At 48.0% G+C, this 6,857-nt stretch overlaps 1 long non-coding RNA gene across 1 annotated transcript; it reads left to right on the top strand.

The window, feature by feature from the left end:
• The first annotated feature begins 2,441 nt into the window (after window positions 1-2,441).
• Window positions 2,442-3,188, top strand: LOC120654142. Its single transcript, XR_005666999.1, has 3 exons — window positions 2,442-2,765; window positions 2,887-2,985; window positions 3,084-3,188. It is a non-coding gene; the product is annotated as an uncharacterized LOC120654142 (long non-coding RNA).
• The last annotated feature ends 3,669 nt before the right edge of the window (window positions 3,189-6,857 follow it).

Below are 6,857 nucleotides of genomic sequence, written 5' to 3'. Positions count from 1 at the left end.
TTGTTTTCACATTCATATTTGCCGTGTGCCACAGTTCTTGGCACACGGCAAAGACTCCACCCAGATGAGTCGCGCCATGCTCCGTGGCGCGACTCAGCCGATTTTGACTCGGCCCACCGACAAACCCTAGTCCAATTCCTCAGCTCCCTATCTTCTATCTTGTGGGCTGCAGCATGCGGCCCAGCGCCATGCGGATCTTCCTCTTCCAAGCAGCGTAGGCAACGCATCGACCCAGCATCGAGCCGCCGCGTTCGCTCAGCGCCTGAGCCCTGCCCCCCCACCCCCCGCCCCCATCCACCGCTCGCGCCCACGGCAGTCGGCCGCGCCGGCCGCCGGCGGATCCCGCGCGCTCAGCTCAGGTCACCCGCCGCCGCGGGGATCTGCCTGCAGGGCAGCAGGGCGGCCGCCAGCCTCCGGCCTCCACCGCGTGTCCGCCTCGGCCCTCGCCCCCGGCCGCCGGCATTTCCCGCGCGGCGCGCGCTGCCCCCGCCGGCCGCCGCCGCAGGCACCTGCAGGATGCGGTTTGCCCAGCAGCTGCACAGCGGCTGAGCGGTGCAGTGCGACGGCCACCGCGCGTGTGAAGTTTAGGTGAGGGCGGCGCAAGGTGAGCAATTGAACTTCTTGATTCCTTGTTCTTGTGCAAGGAAACGGATCGAGTGAGTACGAGAAAAATTCTGGCATGAATCGAGTTTATTCCTCAACAATCACCCTCCGCCTGTAAGATGTTCGATGAATTGTTTCATTAAATTTTTCTTTTTCCGTTACTTTTACTATAATTGTTCTTAGCTTTAATCTTGCTCCTAATCGCGTTCCCGTAGTTTGTTCTAGCGGTAGCCTGTTAATTTTTACGGTAGCTCCGTTATTTTTACCAATATGCAGCTACATTCATGAACCAATGTTCATAGTACAAGTCTGACGAAACAAAGGGATTGCTTATTATATATTACTTTTTGTATGTAGATGGCACACCACCCGCGCTACCCTCTCCTGGAGATGCATTACGATGAGCGACACCGTGGCAAGATACAAGAAGAGCGTACGCAGGTGAATTTGTGTTCGTTTTTATTTTTGTGAAGTCATTAATTTGATTTTAGTTTATTATAAAGTTCATTGATATTTTTGTAGGTTTTGAAGCCTCTACGCCCCCGCCTTCACAAGCCTCTGCGGTGGGATGATAGGTACGCACCGTACCTAAAACGGGCTGGATTCCTCCCGTTTGCGTGGCTAGTCAAGGAGGGCCTCCCCGGTATGGACAATGCAGCTTTAACAGCTCTGGTGGACCGGTGGAGGCCTGAGACACACACATTCCACCTTCCCAGCGGTGAGATGTCAATTACACTCCAAGATGTGGCAATGCTATTTGGGCTTCGTATAGATGGTAGAGCCGTAACTGGTAGCATCTGTCCAAATGGATGGAGAGAAAGAGTGGAGCTGTTGTTTGGAGTGCACCCACCCGAACCACCGGAAGACACGAAGGATAAGAGGCCTACGGGAGTGACCTCAGCTTGGTTGACGCAACATTTTGATACACCACCTGGAGCGGATGCTAATGGCGGGACTGTTGCTAGGTTCGCTCGGTCATGGCTATGGCATTTGATCGCCGGGTTTCTATTTCCTGATTCGAGCGGGAACACAATCTCATGGATGTGGCTAGAACTAATTGGTCAAGACTGGGACAATATTGCCACTTTCAGCTGGGGGAACGCAACACTTGGGTGGTTGTACCGTCAGCTGTGTGATGCTTGTAGGCGGAGCAAAGATAGTGCAAATCTTGGTGGTTGTGCTTACCTATTGCAACTGTGGATGTGGGAGCGCCTTCCTGTTGGCCGGCCGGAGCGTTATGCTCATGGAGTAAGTATTTTATTTGTTCATTACTTTTGCATTGTTGTTGTTAGGTTTGGGTAATCTTCAAAATTTGCTAATGTCATTATTTATTGCTATATCTAAGGTTACGCCATTATACGAGGGAGAGGCTGTGGCTAAAGTGGGTTGGTTATGGAACAATATTGGTACCGTGCAGGGTAATCCAGGAAGGCGGTACATAGACTACAGCAATGCCCTTGATTGCCTAAATGCTGCACACATAAGTCTATAACCACCTCGTCTACCGCAATTCGTGTAATATATCGTCCTCAATTTGTTGTAATCATATTGAACATGTCGTATTAGGTTGAATGGCAACCATACAATCGCATGGAGGTGCAAAACATGAATCTTAGTCTGCAATGCATGAGGGATAATGAATACTGGCGCTCAATTTGCCCTCTTATTTGCTATTACATTGTTGAGTACCACCTTCCAAATCGGGTGATGCGCCAATTTGGAATACTTCAGTCTTGTCCGCCTGAGTATATTAATACAAGCCATGAGTTGCACGGGTATGGTTATTTATTTTCTGCAATCTCATTCTATGGAAAATATTTGCATCTTTTGCAATTACATTAATTCTTGCATACATTATATGTAGAACTGATCGACGGAAGCAGCGGGGTGCCAAAAACTGGGAGGAGAAGCACCTTGCATATGTGAATGCTTGGAATGGTCGAGGCAACAACATAGTTTATGGTGGCCCTGTTCACCGTGAGGCCCAGTTCAATATATATTTGGACTGGTTGAAGCAAAACACACGGCTAAAGCTCAAGGCTGCATTGGACGATACCCACATCGAGGATCTACCTTCGGACCCCGAAGATGTCTTTGCCGAATATGATGCTCACTCGAGAATGGGTACGCAGCCCGAGCGAGGACCCTTTGAAGACTACATTGTAAGTTGTAGTGCACAACACCTGAAAATATTGCAATGTCCTACATCTTTATGACCTAACTTGTTAAGTAGTTTGTAGAATTTTTATGGCATAATAACTTGTGCGACCTATGCATTTGCAGGGGCAGCAACTTAGTCGTTTTGATAACGAGGCGGGACAAGCGTTGAGGGTGCCAATAGGATCTCCGGATGAGGCCACCGTGCTGAGGGGATTCTTACAGGTAGAATATGTACAATTCCCTCTAATATGTCTAATGAATTTAGTTTTCAGTTCTCAATGATTAGTGTCTTTCGAATTCTGTGCTGAAATGCAATGTAGAGGTTTAGACGGGGTTGCCGAAAAATGGCATTCAAACTGAACTGCATAGCGGGACAAGGACAACCAGCGGCCGATGATGGTGAACCTTCCGGGTCACACCATCGCAGTACAAGAAGCACGAGTACTTCATTGGGCACCTCATCTATAGGTGGGACATTAGCAATGTTATTTCCATTTCTACTACTTTATGCTTGTTTTTACTTACATATATGTTAAACAATTCTCTCTAATAGGAGGATGTTGCAGCCGATCCGGTGCTCTCAGTATTGGAACCCCTCGTAGGAGGGGCAAGGAGAGACCCCCTCAAGACATCGTCAGTGAGGAGTCTGAGGAGACATCAAGCTCAGATGGTGAAGATCCTGACTACGGCCACGATGAGATTGGCTTCTCACAGATTCCGGACGCTCCAGAGCCCACGCAAGATACTCCACGACCAAAGAGGCAGATAAGGGCACGGGCACGGGATCACACTGATGTCAGGAGCGCTAACGTCCTAGCAACTAAGCCGGGCCGCCCTCGTCGTCCCAAGAAACCTTTCACCCCACATGTGTCCCATGACTAGCATGGTACTAGGTATGTTTGAACAAGGCTTGGTAGCCTCCACAACCATGTTGGGTACGAGTGAAGTATGAGTAGATGTAGATGGAACTATGTAACTTAGATGGAAACATGTTGGCTAACATCGATGTACTGATGAATCAAATGTTGCCTAAATTTAGTTTGTCACTGGACCTCTTGTATTAGTGTGGTTGATATCTTTTGCTTGTGACCTCCGATATGAACAACTTTGGTGAGGATGCTTCTATTTTGCTATTGCGGCTGGATGCTTTTGGGTCATCGAGGAGTCGCGCCATTTTAGTTGCAACTTCTATTATGGAATGTTGTAAGATTATCAGCAGATTTTATTCTAGACATGTTCAGCCATTTGGTAGCGTGGCTGTTTATTCTGGATAGTCACTTTGGTGGTTTATTTTGAAAAAAAGTGACAATGAATTGGAGTATGTGTTTATGTTATTTTTGTGTTAATGAATGTGAAATATTTCATTAAATGTTTGTTCATCGAGGAGTTGCGCCATTTTACTCGGCGTGACAAGTTGGCACAAAATATGCCCACGGCAGATCTGGTCAGTGGTTGCGTGTGGCGTGACTCTTCACTGAGTCGCGCCGAGTAGCGTGGCGGGACTCAGTAAAGAGTCGCGCCATGCACAGCCATCGACCAGTTTTGCCTTAGGCCAAAATGGCACCAACTAGTCACGCCAAGTACCACGGCGTGACTGAGTCAAGAGTCGCGCCACGTTGGGTGGCGTGACTCAGTAAAGAGTCGCGCCACACACACCCATCGGCCAGTTTTGCAGTGGGCCAAAATGACACCAACTAGTCACGCCAAATTACACTGCGTGACTGCGATAAGAGTCGCGCCACGTGGTGTGGCATGACTCGTTGAAGGCGTGACTGCGTTAAGAGTCGCGCCACGTGGTGTGGCGTGACTCGTTAAAGAGTCGCGCCACGCACAGACATCGACCAGTTTTGCTGTGGGCCAAAATGGCACCAACTAGTCACGCCAAATTCTACAGCGTGACTGAGTTAAGAGTCGCGCCACGTGGTGTGGCGTGACACGTTAAAGAGTCCCAGCACACAGCCATCGACCAGTTTTGCTGTGGGCCAAAATGGCACCAACTAGTCACGCCAAATTCTACGGGCCAAGAAACTTGGCGGGACCAGCTGAATGGTCGCGCCACGAGGCTTGGCGGGACTCAGCAAAGAGTCGCGCCGCACACACCCATCGACCAAAAGGGCTAGTTTTCGCAAATTTAGATCGGTACGAGTTATTTATAAAATATTAGATTAAAAAGGATTAAAATAAAAAAAAATTCAAAGTGATGGCACTCGGCAAAAGGGCCTGTTTGCCGAGTGTTTTAGCCAAAACACTCGGCAAAGCTGTCTAAAATTTAATTTAATTTTTGTTTTTAGTTTCAGCTCCTACAAATCAAACACCTCACATATCACACATATCGCTCAAATATCACATATATCACACAAATGTTTCAAATATCACATATATCACCAAACAAGTCCACATATCACACATATAGTACACAGATATCATCACAAGTCCATAAATCAAACCAAGTCAACCACCAAGCTCACAAGTATCACCAAACAAGTCCATAACAAATCACATACTCTGTAGTATGCAAACCGATACTCTAGATGTACATGCATACAGATCAGGCAACACAAATCCATCTCACAAGACCTTTCCAACAATTACATCGATATAAGATCCGGCAAAGCATCTTGCTGGCTACCACGACCTTGGCTTTCTCCTTCCAGCTGGCTACCGTGACCACTACTTCCTCCTTCCCTTGGAGTATTGCCATAGTAGTTGATGGTGACGACGGGGTTGTCGTGGTTGGTGTTGGAGAAGCAGCTGACATGGGTCGCACAGTTGCTACAGGGCAGACACCCACCTAACCAGCTAATCATCTTGGAGAACTTCTTCCGTAATGTCATAGGATTTGGTGAGAACTTTGATATTTGAATGGCTCCACCAAAGCAAACACAGACAAATTTCACCTGTGGATCTGGGTTTGCTGATGTTGTTGTAGGTAGAATGCGATGATTAGAAATGCATGTACAGATCTGGGGTACCGAATTCGCCCGATGTGGAGGAGGTGGTGGAGGTGGCCTCCCCGCGGTCTTGGATTTGGAGGCGCTTGGGAGGGGGGATAACTGAGGCCGCATACCAGAATAACTGAGTGGTCAGACAAGGATAACTGAGTCCCAAGAACAAAATAATTGAGTTGGGAGAATAACTAGCACAAATTAATTATTGGAGTTGTGTATAATCGAACTGCATGACAGTTTTAAAATAAATGGAACTGCATGACAGTTTTCAAAAAAATGGAACTGCATAGCGAAGACGAATTTCTAAGCAATCCTATTAGGTAAAGCACATGTACACTTGAAAAATATGAAATTAAATACTGAAGCCTGCTGTTGTATTCCACTAGTTTGTTTCACCCCCTTTCTTCTGAATCAGTGTGCTATGAAGTATAAATATGTGGTTTTGTTTGTGGAAGCAAGTTCAGTGATTCAGTATCACCTTGCTTACTGCTTGTGGGACTATATAGTCATTTCTATCTTCTTAATTTGTTGCCGTATTTTATCCTCCTCGTATCTGTAAGGACAATTTCTAATATATCTCGATTCAGAGATTAGTCATTTTATTTGTTTTGAATTTACCCTCTAAATCTTCCATCTTGGATCTGGACTTTTGTTTGCCTAGCTGTGCTGGATGGCATAGGAATGCTTAAATATATGACTTTATAGCTATATTGTGTCATGGGCTTCCTACGGTGCTTGAATGTGTCTTTGTGGCACTTTGCCTTTGTCCTTGTTATGCAATTATTCAGTAATTGAAATCATAAAACAAATTTAGTTCAGAAAACAATGGGGAGAGAGATTTATGTGTGCCGTGGACGGTGGCGCGGCAGTACGAGAGCCTGGGCCTGGCGGCACTGGACCTCCTCACGGGATGGCATGGCAGGAGGGGCTGCGGATGGCGCCGGAGGTCAGGCGTAGGAGACGGCGGCGGGCGGCTCTCCAGCAGGCCAAGATGGGCGACGCAGGACCTCCTCGCGCGGGCTCCAGCAGCGACGGCGGGAGGCGCGGGACCTCCAGCAGGGGCGGCTCCTGCAGGTCGACGGCGCTGCGCGCCACGCAGCAGCAACGGGGCGGGGCGGGGCCGATGCACAGGGGCGGCGGCAGTAC

Source organism: Panicum virgatum, chromosome 1N (assembly GCF_016808335.1).
Source record: "Panicum virgatum strain AP13 chromosome 1N, P.virgatum_v5, whole genome shotgun sequence".
Taxonomy (NCBI): Eukaryota; Viridiplantae; Streptophyta; class Magnoliopsida; order Poales; family Poaceae; genus Panicum; species Panicum virgatum.
This window is presented reverse-complemented; position numbering and strand designations above follow the sequence as displayed.